The 18,790-nt window shown below is 43.5% G+C and overlaps 1 pseudogene; it reads left to right on the forward strand.

The window, feature by feature from the left end:
- The first annotated feature begins 400 nt into the window (after positions 1-400).
- On the forward strand, positions 401-1,927 carry LOC104676418 (annotated as a pseudogene).
- The last annotated feature ends 16,863 nt before the right edge of the window (positions 1,928-18,790 follow it).

Here is an 18,790-nt window from a genome sequence, read left to right on the forward strand (position 1 = left end):
CCATTTCCCCGTATTGTAATTTGGGATACAAGCTGGTCTCTGGGTAACAGATCCATTTTACTGGCAATTGCAAAAGTTGAGTCCTCCACTTAATGCAACTTGTTTTTTCTGTCCTCAACCCCCTTTCTTTGGATTTGTGAAGGATGCATTCTAGCTCTTAAATCTTTTTAATAAGGTAGGCTGAAAGTTAATGGAAATACTGCATTACTGAAATACTAAGCTCTCAAATCAGTAGGATGTGTCTAACAAGCACCAGAGTATTAAGTTGGCACACTGACATCCAGTTACATATATAAAACGTGGTTTTTGATTTAAAAATTACAGACCAAGAAGCAGTTTCTCAGCTCCTCCTGGAATCTCTGGTTGGTTCAGCCCACCTACCTCCCCTGCTGCATCCACTATGTCCATCAGGGTGACCCGGAAGTCCTGCAAGGTGTCCACCTCTGGCCCCTTGGCCTTCACTCAGTAGCCTTTCCTACACAAGTGGGCCCAGTGACCGCATCAGCTTCTCTAGCTTCTCGCAAGTGGGCAGCAGCAGCTTCTGGGGTGGCCGGGGTGGAGGCTATGGTGGGGCCAGTGGAATGGGAGGCATCAACACCATCAAGGTCAACCAGAGCCTGCTGAGCCCCCTTAACCTGGAGGTAGACCCCATCATCCAGGCCGTGCACACCCAGGAGAAGGAGCAGATCAAGACCCTCAACAAGTTTGCCTCCTTCATAGACAAGGTACAGTTCTTGGAGCAGCAGAACAAGATGCTGGAGACCAAGTGGAGCCTCCTGCAGCAGGAGCAGATGGCTCGGAGCAACATGGACAAACATGTTCGGGAGTTACATCAATAATCTTAGGCGGCAGCTAGAGACTCTGGCCCAGGAGAAGCTGAAGTTGGAGGCAGAGCCTGGCAACATGCCAGGGCTGGAGGAGGACTTTGAAGAACAAGTATGAGGATGAGATCAATAAGTGTACAGAGATGGAGAATGAATTTGTCCTCATCAAAAAGGATATGGATGAAGCTTACATGAACAAGGTGGAGCTGGAGTCTCACCTGGAAGGGCTGACTGAGGAGATCAACTTTCTCAGGCAGCTGTATGAAGAGATCCGGGAGCTGCAGTCCCAGATCTTGTACAAGTCTGTGGTGCTGTCCATGGACAACAGCCGTGCTCTGGACACGGACAGCATCATCACTGACATCAAGGCGCACTACGAGGAGATCGCCAACCGCATCCGGGCTAAGGCTGAGAGCATGTAGCAGATCAAGTTGAGGAGCTGCAGGTGCTGGCTGGGCAGCACGGGGATGACCTGACCTGACGTTCAAAGACTGAGATCTCTGAGATGAACCAGAACATCAGCCGGCTCCAGGCTGAGACTGAGGGCCTCAAAGGCCCGCAGGCTTCCCTAGAGGCTGCCATCGCAGGTGCCGGGAAGCGTGGGGAGCTGGCCGTTAAAGATGCCAATGCCACACTGTCCAAGCTGGAGGCTGCTCTGCAGCAGGCCAAGCAGGACAGGTCGCGGCAGCTGCGTGAGTATCAGGGACTGATGAACGTGAAGCTGGCCCTGGACATCGAGATCGCCACCTACAGGAAGCTGCTGGAGGGCGAGGAGAGCCGGCTGGAGTCTGGGATGCAGAACATGAGTATCCATTCGAAGACCACCAGTGGCTATGCAGGTGGTCTGAGCTCGTCCTAAGGGGGCCTCACAAGCTACTGCCTGAGTTCCAGCTTCGGCTCTGGTGCGAGCTCCAGCTCCACCAGGGCCGTGGTTGTGAAGAAGATTGAGACCAGTGATTGGAAGCTGGTGTCCGGGTCCTGACGTCCTGCCCAAGTTAACAGCTGCAATAGTCCCTCCCAGCCTGCGCCCCCTGCGGCTGCCCCAGAGCCCTGAAGGGAGGCTGCTGTGCAGAGGGGAGCACGGGAGCGGGAGACCCACCTGAGGCTCAGCTCTAGTCCTCAGCCCACCTGCAGGGGAGTTAACTATCTGGGGACCCCCCTTGCCCATGCCTCCAGCTACAAAACAAGTCAATTGCGCTTTTTTTTGGTCCAAAATAACACTTGAGCTAGCTCTGCTCCCCACCAAAAACAAACAAACAAACAAAAACTCCTTGTAGAAAGTATAAAAGAGGCCGGGCGCGGTGGCTAAAGCCTGTAATCCCAGCACTTTGGGAGGCCGAGACGGGCGGATCACGAGGTCCGGAGATGGAGACCATCCTGGCTAACACAGTGAAACCCCGTCTCTACTAAAATACAAAAAACTAGCCGGGCAAGGTGGCGGGCGCCTGTAGTCCCAGCTACTCGGGAGGCTGAGGCAGGAGAATGGCGTGAACCCGGGAGGCGGAGCTTGCAGTGAGCTGAGATGGCGCCACTGCACTCCAGCCTGGGCGACAGAGCGAGACTCTGTCTCAAAAAAAAAAGAAAGTATAAAAGAAAAAACTTCACCCAGAGGTAATGCCTCTTAACCATTTAATGCAGGGTTTTTGTTTGTTTGTTTTTACGGAGTCTCGCTGTATTGCCCAGGCTGGAGTGCAATGGAGCGCAATCTTGGCTTACTGCAATCTCTGCCTCCCCAGGTTCAAGCGATTCTCTTGCCTCATCCTCCCAAGTAGCTGGGATTACAGGCGCCCACCACTGCACCCGGATAAGTTTTGTGTTTGTAGTAGAGACAGGGTTTCTGCATGTTGGCCAGGCTGGTCTCGCACTCCTGACCTCAGGTGATCCAATGCAGTTCCTTTCAATTGAGCATGTTTGTTAATGGCTGCATGTTTAAAAATCTGGAATAGTGCCTAATATGCTGGAAACTTAATATTTGTATGTGGACAAAATAATTTATGCTTTTCATTTGACCAGTTTTTGATTACTGTGAAAGTTCTGTAAGGTACAGCTATAAGGAAGTTAACCTGTTTTGCAAGTTACTCTTTCTTGGTACTTGATTTTTGGGGAGATGTTTTGTCTTTGAGAATCTGCTCTCTAGACATATCCACATAAATGACAGCTTTGTGTTACTAATGCTAATAGATTAATTAGGTAATATAGTTAGTTTTAATAGGTAAAACACAACCGAAAGAGCACTGTCGCTGGACTTAGGCAGATCTCGACTCCAATCCTGGCTCTGAAGCTTCAAACCTGTGCAGTGTTAAGCAAATTACCAAGCTCAAATCTCTTTGATCCTTAATTTCGTCATCACTAAAATGAGAGAGTAAAAACCTACATCATATGGTTATTGTGAGGTTTAAAAGTATGTGAATATTCAAAGAAAATCACCAGATAAACTTGAGTTGTCACACAGTGTGACTTAAAATTCTTCTAAAAAATCAATGCGTGTCATACTATAAGTTTTTGTAAGTGCAAATCATACTGTTAAAAGGTTAAATGGTACCTTGCCTTTTATTTTCCTTCAAATGATACCATGCTTAAAAGACAAATACTAACAGTGTTCACTTTTTGAAGGGAAGCTATAGGGCTGATTTAGGTTGCTCATTCTGACTAAATCTACACCTTGGAAAATTACTGTCATTTTCGTTTTCTTCACATTTTAATTTTCTTCCCATTGTTCCCGAGTGCTTGGAGTACTCAGGAAATTTATCACCTCTTCTCAGAGCCACCTGATACTTCATTTTTGAGCGAGTGCTTCTAAAAAGATGAAGGCGTTTTTTATCTCCAGTGTTAGAAATGAGTTTGCAGCTGGTGGTAATTTTAATTTTCTAAGCACCTTCTATGAGCAAAAAACTTGGTAATGCCCTTCTACCTACAGTATGTCACGAAATGGTCACAAAAACTTTAATGAAACAGGAATATTCCACTTTCCACATGTTTTTGTTTATTTTTGAGATGGGGTCTTGCTCTGTCACCCAGGCTGGAGTGCAGTGGTGAGATCTCGGTTCAATGCAGCCTCCACCTCCTGACCTCAAGTGATCCTTCCGCCTTGTCCTCCCTAAGAGCTGCGATTATAGGCGGGAGTCACTGTGCCTGGCCTCTAGATGTTCTTAACTATTCCCAGCAATTTACAGATGCAGAAACCAAGTTAACACCTGAGTTGTCTTGATTCCTCGCAAAAAGCTGGCTCGGTGTCTCTGGCTATTTTCCCCATTACAGAGAGGGAGGCAAGATGGTCATTCCATCAGTTGTCACTGAGTTCCTGCCATCGGCTGCACTGGGGAGTATGAGGCTAAGAGGGGGCAGTCTGTTTCCTTGGTTTACTCCTCACCTGGGTGCTCAGGAGAAGGTGGAAGCCAGGCCGCTTCCCTTTCCTCTACAGGAGGCTGAGCACGTGCTGCTGGACAATGCCTTACCCAGGTGAAAAAGTGGCGCCCCGCTCCAGCAGCCCTCTGTTATCCAAGTCCACCCGCAGCAGCCCGGGGAAGCTGGCACTGCAGCAGGCCCGCTCGCGGCCAACACTTCAGCACCTGGACCGAGAGGACAGCGCCAAGCATGGCTGCAGGCCTAGGAGGCCCAGCGCCCACCCCAGGCACCGCCCTGCCAGGGCCGCCGAAGGTACTTGGCCGCCTCAAACGCCCCAAGCAGCAGCAGGGCCCTCAGCAGCCGGATGCCGCGACTAGGAGCCAGCGCCTTGCCGCGGTCCTACCCATTAGTCTCCGCGCCCGTTGCCCAGCGCGTCCTTCCCTGGCCTGCCTTGAGCTGTCCCCCGGGGATCACGTCCTGCAGCCACTCCCCAGGGCGACATTCCAGCCCTCGGGCCCGGACACGCTGCCTACCCGGGCCATTGAAATGTCCAAGCACATAAACAAGTTTGAGAAGGGGTTGCTGTAAAGGTACCCTTCCTCCAGGCTGAGGACTCTAGCCGCCCTTGGAGTCTATCCTTGATGGCTCGTTTTGAGACCTTTTAAAACTCCTTTATTGTACTCCCTACTTCATTTAAAAGTATACTTCGGGAGGCTGACGCACGAGAATCGCTTGAACCCGGGAGGCAGAGGTTTCAGTAAGCCAAGATCAGGCCACTGCACTCCAGCCACAGAGCAAGACTGTCGCCAAAAAAAAAAAAAAAAAAAATGGTTTATAATTGATAACTTTTTTTTTTTTTTGAGACGGAGTCTCGGGGCGTTCTATTGCCAGGCTGGAGTGCATGCAGTAGCACCATCTCGGCTCCTTGTAACCTTCTCTTCCCGGGTTCAAACCATTCTCTTGCCCAAGCCTCCCGAGTGGCTGGGATTACAGGTATGCACCACCACGCCCCGCTAATTTTTGTATTTTTAGTAGAGATGGGGTTTCTCTATGTTCCCATGTTGGCCAGGCTGGTCTCCATCTCTTGACCTCGTGATCCGCCCACCTTGGCCTCCCAAAGTGCTGAGATTACAGGTGTGAGCCACCACGCCCAGCCTATTATTGGTAACATTTAATGCTGATCTCCATCGTCGTGTATGTCTGTGTTTAGTGAATTCCCAGTTGAAGTTGCACAAGCCTTTTGGAAAGCAGTTTCGCACCATGGAACAAAGAGTCTACTGTAAATATTCTTTCAGTGAGTATTCTTTGATACTCTAATTTCACTTCTGGAAGTCTAACGTGAGAAAAATCTAAAGTTGAAAAGTCAACCACACACAAAAATCACACAGATGTTCCTTTAAAAACTTATTATAAAGATTTATTACAGCATGATATGCAAAATTAGAAAAATGGAAAACATTTTTACTTATTTAAAGAGTGAAAAAAAATTTTTTTGATAGGGTCTTGTTCTGTAGCCCAGGGTGGAGTGTAGAGGTGGAATCATGGCTCACTACATTCTCAATTCCCTGGGCTCAAGTGATCCTCCTGCCTCAGCCTCTTGAGTAGCTAAGACTACAGACATGGGCCACCACATCTGGCTTATTTTTTGTAGACCCAGGGTCTTGTTATGTTGCCCAGGCTGGTCTTGAACTCTTGGCTTTAAGTGGTTAAGTGATCTTCTCACCTTGGCCTCCAGAGTGTGGGATTGTAGGTATGAGCCATCGCACCTGGCGTAATTTTTTTTTTTTTTCTCTCGACCTCCGCTATTGAAAGCCAACTCAACGTTTGTATTTAGAATGTTTAAACAAAACTTTAACCATAAATGGATTCAAAACATGGCAATCATGCATATGCTAAATGGATTTGTATATTGGAATATTATGGAACCATGGAAAGCACATTATAAAATTGATGATAAAAAGTGCTTATTTTATAAGTAAAATAAAGTAGGACATAAATTTTTAGTACAGTTTGTAATCTCTGCAACTTTTATGGGCGATGGCAGAATTATTTAGGCACTACTGGATATAGGCTCTCAATAAATGTTAATTGGATAAGTGAAAAGACAGGTGAAGGGTAGTTCCTAACATGTTTTTTTCTACTCATAATTTTCTATAGCAAGATATGTTTTATAGGAAACACTTTTTTAAAGATGCCATGTCTAGAATCTTTGTTCATAAATTGTATTTTCAAATCTTGACTTTATTTTATTTGAGATAGGGTCTCACTCTGTCACTCAGGCTGGTGTGCAGTGGCATGATCACAGCTCACTGCAGCCTTGACTTCCTGGGCTCTAGCCATTCTCCCACCTCAGCCTTTTGAGTAGCTGAGACCACAGGCCTGTGCCACCATGCCTGGCTAACTTTTGTAATTTTTTTTGTAGAGAGCAGGGTCTGGCTATATTGCCCAGGTTGGTCTCAAACTTCTCAGATCAAGCAATCCACCCGCCCCCAACTCCCTTAAGTGCTGGGATTACAGGGGTGAGCCACTGCCCCTGACTTCAAATCTTATTTCACAGTTCTGTGAGTGATGGTTTAATTCCCACTGATAGATGAGGAAGTGAGGGCCCAACACCTTATTCTTACGTGAAATCAGGTTGTAAGTGCCGAGTCTAGATCTTCTGACTCCAAGTCCCTTGACATTTCCTGACATTGAACTTGGCTGATATGTTCCAGGCTCTGGTTTGGGAGACAGGAAACAATTGAAGTCCCTGCCCTGTCCCTGGCTTGCTGGGTGATTTAGGGGTAAGTCACTTCTCTTTGTGTCTCTTCTTTTCTTGGGCTTTTGACCTGGGGATTTATAAAATCAACCTTTCTCAGTATTTCTTTCAGTGGAGAGAGGACTCCGTTAGGATGTTGGCTATCCAGTCTAACGTTGCTCCCCTAGTCACTTTCTCTCTCATCTCCCTGTTTTTTCTTTAGTCATTTTCATCCTGTCAATTTATTATGTCCCTTGACCATGTCAACGTTTTGTTGACATTTTGTCATATTGTCAGAAATGGTATTTATTTTATTATGTATTTTACCTATCTAGATAGAAACTTTGTGAGGACAGAAGTCCTCTCTGACTTCTGCTCATCTGCACCTTCAAAATCTAGCATGGGGTTGGACTCAAACTCATAGTTAGCTCAGTAAAATAGTTGTTGAAGGAATTGCAGGAATGGAAGTGTATGTATGATCAAGATAGGATGAGCTCACTTCTCCCACAACATCCCCTACTACTATGGATCTTTCCCCCATTAGTCTTGTTAGGAAATACAGTGCTAGAGCCGTAGTCCTTGGCTGGGTGATTTTTGCTATACCTAGATGACATTGGGCAGTATCTGCAGCTCTTTTTGGTTGTCACAATTGGGATGTGCTACTGGCATCCAGTGGGCAGAGGCCAGGGAGGTTGTTAAACTTCATACAGTGCACAGGACGGCCCCAACCCACTCCAGCTCCTGATAATCCACAGATCGTAAATGTCAACAGTGCCAAGATTAGGAAACTCAGTGCTAGACAGATTGAATGAGGTTGGTTTGCTTGTTTGTTTTAAAATTTTCATTTGGGTGATTGTTTTGAAATTTCAAGCATACAGAAAAGTTGCAAGAATAATACAAAAAATGACCTTCGCCCAGATTTTCCAATTGATATCTTGCCATGTTGCAATATCATTTTCTCTATAGATGTAATTATTTTTTCTTTCTGAACTATTTAAGGGAAAGTTGCAGACATGATGTTCTGTTGCCTCTGTATAACTCAGTGTGCATTTCCTAAAAGGTTTTACATAAACACAGCATCATTATCAATTATGACCCAATATCATTATCTAATTTAAAACCTTATTCATGTTTTGCATATTATCCCAAATGTGTGTTAAGCAAGTGTTTTATTCCTCTTGCATTTGGGATGAGGGTGGAGCTTGAGTCCCTGGATCTAACCCATCCCAGTGTTATTTTAACAAGAATTAAAGCTTTAGGCCGGGTGTAGTGGCTCACGCCTGAAATCTGAACACTTTGGAAGGCCAAGGTGGGCAGATCCCAAGGTCAGGAGTTCAAGACCAGTTTGGCCAACATGGTGAAACCCCATCTTGACTAAAAACACAAAAATATAAATAATTAGCTGGGTGTGGTGTGCTGTATGTAATTCCAGCTACTCAGGAGGCTGAGACAGGAGAATTGCTTTAATCTGGGAGGTGGAGGTTGCAGTGAGCCAAGATCATACCATTGCACTCCAGTCTGGATGACAGGTGAGATTCTGTCTCAAAAATAATAATAAAAATTTAAATTCTCCTGGAGCTAAACACTGATGTTGAACTCCTGCAACTCACCAACTTTGTTGGGTTGAGTTTGCCCTTTGGCTATCACTCCGAGTGATATATTTAGACACTGAGTCTGGACCTTTTAGTGGAATTTTGTGCATTGAGGACAGTACCAAATCTCCTGGCTGCCAGCTGGAGTGTCAAATCCTACTTCAGCACCAGAGACATCCTTAATAAATGGGAAGCTTTGCGATAATGATTTATAACGGGAGCTAGTATCTACCAAATTGTGAGGATTCGTCAGCTAGCATTAACCTAAACAATAACAGAAATCCTTAAAGGCTTTTTATGTTTTCTCTCTGCCTTGCTTCCATAATCTTTCTTGACATTTCAGAGGAATTCTACCTGAAATCTATGGACCAACTTTGAATAAGAAAGGCTTATAAGTGAATATTCTTTGTCAGATACTAGCTATTTGTTATTTAGTTCTACTGGGGCATAAAATTTCATAAGACTTATTAGATGTTCTTTTGTTCCTTCCCTTTTCAACTTTCCTTTGATTGTCTACTGCAGCACATAATTTTTCCTCCATCCTAAGAGGACCAGTTTCGGGCACATTTCAGGTGCTACATAAATGGTGACTGTTGAAAGTGATGTTGCCAGAACTGAAACCAATGTATTAGTTTCCTGGGGCTGTTGTAACAAATGACCACACACAGGGTGGCTTAAAAATAACAGACAATAGCCAGGTGTGTTGGCTCATGCTTGTAATCCCAGCACTTTGGGAGGCCAAGGCGGACAGATCATGAGGTCAAGAGATCGAGACCATCCTGGCCAACATGGTGAAACCCGATCTCCACTGAAAATACAAAAATTAGCTGGGTTTGGTGGCGGGTGCCTGTAATACCAGCTACTCAGGAGGCTGAGGCAGGAGAATGGCTTAAACCCAGGAGGCGGAGGCTGCAGTGAGTCGAGATCGTGCCATTACATTCCAGCCTGGTGGCACAGTGAGACTCCGTCTCAACCAAAAAAAAAAAAAAAAAATTCTCATTGTGGAGCCCAGAAGTCCAAAATGAAGGTGTTGGCAGTGCTAGCTCCTTATGGAGACTCTGAGGGAGAATCTATTCCATGCCTCTCTCCTGGCTTCTGGTGGTCGCTGGCGATCCTTGAGGTGCCTTGGCTTGGTGCTACATCACCCTAGCCTCTGCTCTATCGTCACTTGTCTTTCTTCTCCATATGTATATCTGAGTCTCTTCTCCTTTTCTTATAAGAACATCAATCATTGGACTTAGTCCATCCTAATCCAGTATGATCTAATGTTAATACATATTTATGTCATAGCCCCTCAAATTCCTATGTTGAAGTCCTGATCCCTGTACCTCAAAATGTGTACAGTCATGGGCTTCATAATGACATTTCAATCAATGATGGACCGCATATACAACTGTGGCTGCATAAGATTATAATATATTTTTACTGTACCTTTCCTACATTTAGTTATGTTTAGATACACAAATATTTAGCATTGTGTTAAAATTGCCTGCAGGATTTAGTACAGTAACACACTGTACAGGTTTATAGCTTAGAAGCACTATGCCACACCACGTGGCCTAGGTGTGTAGTAGGCCATACCACTTAGCTTTGTGAAGGACACTCTGATGTTTGCACAACAAAACCATTGCCTAATGCCACATTTCTCAATATAATCCTGTAGTTAAAGTGATCCATGATTGTATTTTGGAGATAGGGCCTTGAAAGAAGTATTTAGGGTGAAATGAGTTCATAGGGTTAGACCCTAACCCAATATAACTCATGCCCTTGTAAGAAGAGGAGATTAGGACACAGACACACATAGAAAAGACAAGACACCAGAAGATGGCCATCTATAAGCTGAGAAGAGAGCCTTTTAGAAGGAACCAATCCTGCTGACACTTTTTGATCTTGGACTTAGGCCTCCAGAACTGTGGTAAAGTATATTTCTGTTTAAACCACCCAGTCTGTGTTACATTATTATGAAAGTCCTAGCAAACTAATGCAGTCTGCGAAGACCCTAATTCTGGCTGGGTGTGGTGGTTCATGCCTGTCATCCCAGCACTTTGGGAGGTTGAGATGGGAGGATCCCTTAAGCTCAAGAGTTTGAGGCATCATAATGAGTTCTTGTCTATATAAAAATTTTAATAATTAGCTGAGCCCTGGAAGTTGAGGCTGCGGTGAGCTGTGATTGTGCCACTACCCTCCAGCCTGGATGGCAGAGACCTTGCCTCTTAAAAAAAAAAACAAAAAAACCCTATTTCCAAATAAGATTATTATATTTGGAGGTTCTGGATGGAAATGAATTTTGGGAGTCTCTATTAAACCCACAACACACAGCATGAGTGAAAGACTGCGGTGAGAAATGAGGCTAGAGGGATAGTCTAAGACCAGATTGTGGACAGCCTTGAATGCCAGGGTTAGGGTGTCCGGCCTTTTTTCTAGGTGTACCAAACTCTGCCAAACTGAGGATGAACATGTGAGAAGCTTAGAGAGGAACCACAACGAATAGATAGGGAAGGTTTGTTGTAATTCCTAAACCATCTCATCCTTTTCTTTTCTTTGTTTTGTTTTTTGAGAGAGTCTCACTCTGTCGCCCAGGCTGGAGCACAGGGGCGTGATCTCGGCTCACTTGCAAGCTCCACCTGCCAGGTTCTTGCCATTCTCCCACCTCAGCCTCTCGAGTAGCTGGGACTACAGGCGCCCACCACCATGCCCGGCTAATTTTTTTGTGTTTTCAGTAGAGATGGGGTTTCACCATGTTAGCCAAGATGGTCTCAATCTCCTGACCTCATGATCCTCCCATCTCGGCCTCCCAAAGTGCTGGGATTACCGGCGTGAGCCACCACACCCGGCCTCATCTCATCCTTTTAATGAGCATCCATGGTGTGTCAGAGTTAGGGAACTGGTGACCTTGAATTCGTGGGAAAGACTTTCAGGGAATGTATAACCCCAAGGGGTTATGAATGTGTTCTCCTATGCCAATCCTGATGACCAAGTGCTGGCTGCTGGAATTCCACCCCTGACAAGGACTGTATGATGAATTCAGGATGTCTGCTGTGGACAACTGAGGGGGAAATTGGGGCTGCTACAATTTGATTGTTAGTTCCCTCTAAAGCACTTGTTGAAATTTGGTGTCCATTGTACCAGTATGGAAGGTGGGGGACCTTTAAGAGGTGACTAGGCCATGAGAGCTCTGCCCTCATGAGAGGGATTAATGCTATTATAAAAGGGTGAGTTCAGCTCCCTGCTGTCTCTCATGTCCTTTCTTGTTCTTCTGCCTTCCCTCCACGGGATGATGAAACAATAAGACTCTTTCCAAATACCACCTCCTTGATCTTGAACTTCCCAGCCTCCAGAAATGTGAACTGATAAATTTCTGCTCTTTATTATTTACACAGTGTCTGCTATTCTGTTACTGCAGCACAAACACAAAGACAGGGGCCCAGGTGCCATGTATTTGAGATCCCTGGTTTGGTTCTTCAACCCAATGAATTGCTTCCTCAATGTGTGCCACAGCTTGTTCAGAGTCCAATTACTGTGATAGGAGCAACTGCTTTTGTTTATAACAATTTTGGAAATTGAAGCTTTAAAAAGATTCTGTTGAGTGTTCTGTTGAACTCTCATCCAAGTACTTCATTGATTTTTTTTTTTTTTTTTAATCTGAACAGAGTAGCCAAATGATACCAAGTTAGAGGCAGTAATGTGTAAAATCGCCTTCATGAAGATGTTCTGGTTTATTTCCTTCAGTCCAGGGAGTAGAGGCCAGAAAGCTCTCACTTTACAGAGGCTTTAATCTTCCCATCTCAGTTTAGCTGTTGGCTGTTGAGTCCTGCATTTGTTAGCCACTAGCTTTTGGCTCCTCTGGGTACAGTTTTGATGCAGTTTTTTGTTCTTGTTGTTTCTAATAAAAAAGCGAAACTTCAGAAGAATGCCAAGTATGGTAGGTATGGAGGTAAATAATAGATTTGTTTCGAGTGAAAACAGAAAAGTTTCTTTTAAAGTTTTGCGTTCTCTGATAAAATAATTTGATCAAATTATTTAATTCATTGATTAATGAGACTTAACATCATGCTTGGATCCTGGGGCACAGAGAATAGAACTTGTACTTAACCCTTAAAAAGAGGAAATACGGTAGTGCATTAACTCATTTATTCAACCAACACTTACATATTGAGCCTCTAGCAAATGTCATATTTCTCTGGAAACATAATCAAAAAACAATTTTTCTAGTTCTGAGCTCTCAGTTTATAGTCTAAGAAGAGAAATACCAATGTAAAATCACATCTGAAAAACTGAAACAGGCAGGAGGTATTGGTGCTATGCGAATCTACAAGGGGATTTGATTCTGGCAGGGCCTGTTACTTAAAAACTTTCTATTATTTCTTATTAACCCTAATTTTGTTTGGGGTGACAAAATACACAACAATATTTCCTTTTCTAGCCTTTCATGGGGTTAGGGCCTCCATATAGCAGAGTTCTGACCAACAAAACAAATTGCAGTCTGCTGGAGGATGTTGGTCATAAGAGGGGCAAACCAGTCTGGTGACGCTATTCTATCTGTCTTTATTGAATGTGAATGTGATGTCTGGAGTTGCAGCAGACAACTTACGACTATCAGAAAAGGCCAACAGAACAGCGGAAACATCAAACCTTGCCTTATTGCTTTTCTGAAACAAAGAATGCTGCAATCGCTCACTTTCAGACTTCTTGCTACGTAATAATAAAAATTCCTATTTGCTTAATCCACTGTTAGTCGTATCTTATTTACTTGCAGCCAAGCACATTCTTAAGCGCTATTAAGGGAGTTCAGAGAAAGTTTCCCTGAAGTCTTGACTAACTGATGTTTGAAGAATGAGCAAGGTTTAACTAGATGATGGAAGAGTTTCTATGCAAATATTTGTGACAGGAGGAGATTGGTTGCCCACAAAGGGTGGCAATACAAAAGTGAAGGGAAGAGAGAATGGAGAGGAATGAAGGGCAAGACCTTTACAGCCTTTCCAGGCCATGTTAAAGTTTTGTTTTTGAGAAATTTGGAAAGCCATTGAAAGGTCTGAAGTAGGGGAGGATAATATAATACTTGTCCATTGTTAGGCAAATGCAGTAAGTGTGTGAGTTACATAAGGTAATGCACAGAGGGAAGAAATATGTCTTTTCAGGAGGGCAGAAAAGGTCGCCATTGTGTTGAATATTAAATAAAGAGAAGAAAGTCACCAGAAACAAAATGAGGAGAAAGAGTTCTAGACAGAGTAAAGAGAAATATGATCAGAGTGCTGCTGGTGTAAATTAATGGTGCATTTAGGTTCCCATGAGAAGCATAGTTTGTCTCAAGTGTAGGGCTCCTCTATGAAAGGAATGGAAGGTGCATTTAAAAATGTAGGTGTATAGGCAAGATCATCAAACCTCTGAAACAAAGCCTGAGTTATAGTTTGGATGACAGTGTAATTTATTACCCAAACTGGGAAACTTTCAGAGTGAAAAAGCGTGCTATCAATTTTTGAACAATTGTCATTCATCAGCTCTCTCCACTGGCAAATTGGAATGTGATCTATGGTCACTCTACTTGGGTAGATTAAATATATTGAAATATATTGGATGACCAGAATAATTAATTGGCTTTTAATAAGATAAAATTTGCGCATACCATCTCCCAACTTAAAAATGCATGTCCCACTTCTAGAAAGCTATCACAAGTGCCTAAGAACCTGCCTTTGGAGTTGCATGTAATAATCCCAGTTTATAGAGTTAAACAGTTAAGCTGTCTTCCAGCTTTTGAAGCTTTGAAGTCAGCTTCCATTTACCAATTATGAGATGGTTTTCTACTGCTATCTACTTACCTCCCTGAACCCACTTTCTCTTTAAATTGGAATACAGGTCTTTCTAGTCTCATTTCTCTTCATAGCTTGTGTTAATCAGAATCATTTTGATTGCAAGTGACAGAAACCCAACTGTGGGAGACATGCTGATCACCACCAAATATTCGAGCTCTCTGCCTCCTGGGCACATGGCTGAATTGCACTTGCAGGTATCCCTCAGAGTGGAAATGTTTACTATTTCTGTTATCAGATCATTTAATGGCTGCTGTGTCTCTCTGCTGTAGAGAATGACAGCATTCTATATTGCTGCTTCTCCATCTGCTGGTTTCTAGAGTGAGCACAATGCAGAGAAAGAGGCCCCTTTTAATGCACAATGAATATGAAAATGAGAGACAGCAGCAAACTTTGCTGTTTGAAGCCACTGAGGTTTTGAGATTGTTACTGCATCATAACCTAGCCTATCCTGGCTGATATGCCAACTCAAACTAGCGCAAGTGAAAAGGAGAAATTGTATTCTGTGGTTTGGAGGAATTGTGGGACAGCTCACAGAATGTACAGAAATAGAACCAGGGCCTTAGGGGATTGAAATGATGAGCTAAGAACTATCTGAACACACACATTTTCTTCCTGTTGTTCTCTTTCCCCTCCCTCTCCTTTCATCCTTGCACCCTTCTTTCTCATCACTGCTTATCTTTGTTTTGCTTCATTCTGCACATTGCACTCATCTAGAAAGAGAATTCTGCCAGAAGCCCTGCATTTACTTGGTCCTAATTGAACAAGTCCAAGGGAAAGTATTTCATTGCTCCCAGTTTCCAGGTGACAACCACTGGAAAATAATCTGATTGGCTCTGAGTGGGCTGTGGATACCTCCCTGAACCACCCACACTGACAGAAGTGTCAGCTTTGATTGCTGGCATATGTGCACATGTTTTTGACTACTGTATGTTCAATTTATAGTTCATTAGTAGAATTTTATTTAAACTAGTTTCCATTTTGTAGATGTCAGTTTAGAAAAAATGAGATAGTAGTTAACCTGCTTAATGCCATGTGTAATTAGAGGTGCTAATATTGTCTTCGCAGACCCCCTCAGGTAGTCTTGCTGTCTTGGGTGCTATGACTGGCTTCCTCTGTCTCTGCATATTACCTATTACCATTAGTAGATACCCTTTGAATTTCTTGCATCAGATTAAAGAAGATACTGAGTTTGCTAAAATTTGATGTTATTTATTGCATGCCCCAAACACTAAATTTTTTGGGTTTCTATTTGTGAGATGTGCTTTTTTGGTGATGTTATGGAAGTTCTTGCTAATCTGAGAGAAGAAAATACTTTATATTGCTATTTATTTATTTTGTTACTATCTTCTGAGATGGGGCCTCACTATGTTGCCCAGCCTAGAGTGCAGTGGCTATTTACGGGTGCAACCACAGTGCACTGAAGCCTTAAATTCTAGGCCTCCAGTAATACAACTTTATTTTTAGATAAGAAATGCTGCACTGTAATGCTGGGAAAGAGAAGCCATTGAGCCTTGCAATAAGCCAGTTCTCCTTCAAAATATTAAGCCTGAGTCTGTTATAAGTGTTTCCTTTAACTTACTGATTTTTCTTATCTCACTTAATGATGTGGATGGAAGCATCTTTGGTAAGTAGAAAACTGCTCTGTATTGTTATTTACTCAGAAGGACTGTAAATCCTTACCCTTGACTTTGGTGCTAGCAAGCAGCAGAACTGCTACAATTAATCAGAGATGGTGTCTGGGCAAGTAGCTAAAACTTAAGAACTTTGCTACTCACGCTGTGGTCTGTGGTCTAGACTTGGTGTCCACTGGGAGCTTGTTGGAATCAGCCCAGCCCCATGGGATCTGTGGTGTAACAAGGGCTTCAGGTGATCTACAAGCATTTAAAAGTTTGAGAAACACTGCTCCGAAGATTAGAATCAGCTTCCTGGTAAGGTTTGGGGAGCCTAGACTGTTTGGGCTTCGAATGTAACTGACATCTTTGGGAAGACGGGAAATGCCTACCTTCCCAAAGATGTCAGTTATATTAGAAAGTTGTATCACCTGACGCTTACTTGATACAATGTTCACATCCTCTGACCATGACCTTTTGGGGGAGACATTGCTAATTGCTTATGTCATTCTTTCCAGGAGGCTTCAGGATGCTTCTATACCCTGCAGTCCAGACAGCTTTTATTGGAGACATAAGAGTTGGCCTGAGGCTGGAAACATTGGCTTACGCCTGCAATCCCAGAGCTTTGGGAGGCTGAAGCAGGAAGATTGCCCGAGCCCAGGAGTTCTAGACCAGCCTAGGCAACATGGCAAGACCCCTGTCTCTAAAGTAAAAATTAGCTGGGCATGATGGCACATGCCTGTCGTCCCTGCTACTTTGAGCCTAGGAGGTTGAGGCTGCAATGAGCCATGTTTGTGCCATTGCACTGCAGCCTGGGTGACAAAGCAAGACACTGCCTCAAAAAAAAAAAAAAAAAAAAAAGTTGGCCTGAGAATTAAAAATGATTTATCATTCCTGCCTGAAGACCAGTTGTTTGCTAGGCAGTACCCAACAGGCAAAACAGACCAAAGAGAAGTCTAGGTTAGGGAATCTTGGGGGTGTGGGTTTCAGCTGGTTTTTTGGCTAAGTAACAAAGTCAGGGTCATGAGTTAGACCCAGAAGCAAACCAGGTAATCTGTTAATCCATTCCTCCCAGTTTTGCTGTTTCCCATAATCTGCGCTTAAGTCTTGCTAACTGATCTTGATATTTGCTAACCCTTATCTTGATGTCACTAACCATCTATTCCTTTTGAATTAACTTACTCTCTTGGTCTTGTTGGGGCACTTTGGGAAGGATTGCTTTATTTAATGGATCCGTCTTCAAATGTTTTTGTTTGTTTGATTTTAAATAGATAGGGTCTCTGTCTGTCGCCCAGGCTGGAGTCAAGCAGTACAATCATGGCTCCTTGCAGCCTCGAACTCCTGGGCTCAAGCAATCCCCTTGCCTCAGGTTCCCAAGTAGCTGGGACTAAAGTCATGTGCCACCACACCTGGCTAGTTTTAAAATTTTTTTGTAGAGACCATGTCTTGGCTGGTCAGGCCGGTTTTGAACTCCTGGCCTCAAGTGATCTTCCCGCCTCAGTCTCTGATGTGTTGGGAATAGGGGCTTGAACCACCATGCTTAATAACACTGGTTGTCTTTGTCTTTATCTGGGCCCTTGTAGAGGGGGAAGGAAAAACGCCTTCTGTGCAGTGACCTTAGACTGAATACTTCTCAAGGTCAGCTGTTAGTCCAAATTGTTACTTCACCTAAGGAAACTGAGACACTGGATTAGAATCTACTCCCATTGCCTTTCTGAATGGGCTTTACCATTTATTGCTCCCCATGGTTACTAAGTATATAGGATCTGAATCAACTTACTAAGTTCCAATGACAGTTCCACTATTTCCTGGCATGTGACTTAGGGCAACTTATCTTTTTTTTTTTTTTTTTTTTTTTTTTTTTTTTTTTTTGCTTCTGTAATATGAAATGATTCTAGAGCGTAATTCTCAGGGTTGAATTCTCAGGGGGGTTCCCAAGATAAATGAGAATTACATAACATCTAGCATGTACCGGAAATGTGAGGAGAATGCGCTTACTTACCAGTGTCCACCCATTTCATTATGGTCATTATCTTTAGGAAGACTATGGTTATGTTGGAAGTAGGGAGTTGGCCGAGTTTCACCAGATACAATTGCAGCTACATGTTTTGTTGTTTTGAGACAAGGTCTTGCTCTGTCATCCAGGCTGGAATGTAGTGGCACAACCTGAGCTCATTGTACCTCAGCCTCCCAAGTTCAAGAAACGCTCCCACCTCAGCCTCCTGAGTAGCTGGGATCACAGGCGTGCCTTACCACACCTGGCCGATTTTGGTGCTTTGTGTAAAGACAGGGTTTCGCCATGTTGCCCAGGCTGGTCTTTGAACACTTGAGCTCAAGTGATTCGCCTACCTCGGCTTCCCAAAGTACTGTGATTACAGGCACAAGCCCCTGTATCTGGCCAATGCAGCTACAATTTTTAAAAAGTTTCCCTCCTCTAGTCAGACCATACCTCTTCATTGCCAGGTAAAATTGTTCTGAGTGTATCCGAATCACCAGTTTGATTAAATCCAGGGTAATTCCCCTCAAACTCTGCCAAGTTGAATATAAACCAACATAGTTTGAATAACTGTAATTAACACTCAAACACATTTTCTATTGATCAGAATTCAGGCTTTATTATTGAGCAACGAAAAGAGCTAAAACTTAATTCCAAGCATGTGTAGTTGAAGTTTGCAAAGCAGAATGTTGTTCACAAAACACATTCAATGTTTAAACACTATTTATTTGAAGAACAGAATACATTTAAAATTGTATGCTTCTAAAAAGCCCATTTCCCTCCAAGTCTAAACTTTGTAGTTTAATATTAAGCAATAACGTTATTTTGTACAATCTAGTTAAACAAGCAGAATAACACTTGGCAGAATAAAAAATT

This window comes from Rhinopithecus roxellana, chromosome 20 (genome assembly GCF_007565055.1).
Source record: "Rhinopithecus roxellana isolate Shanxi Qingling chromosome 20, ASM756505v1, whole genome shotgun sequence".
Lineage (NCBI taxonomy): Eukaryota > Metazoa > Chordata > Mammalia > Primates > Cercopithecidae > Rhinopithecus > Rhinopithecus roxellana.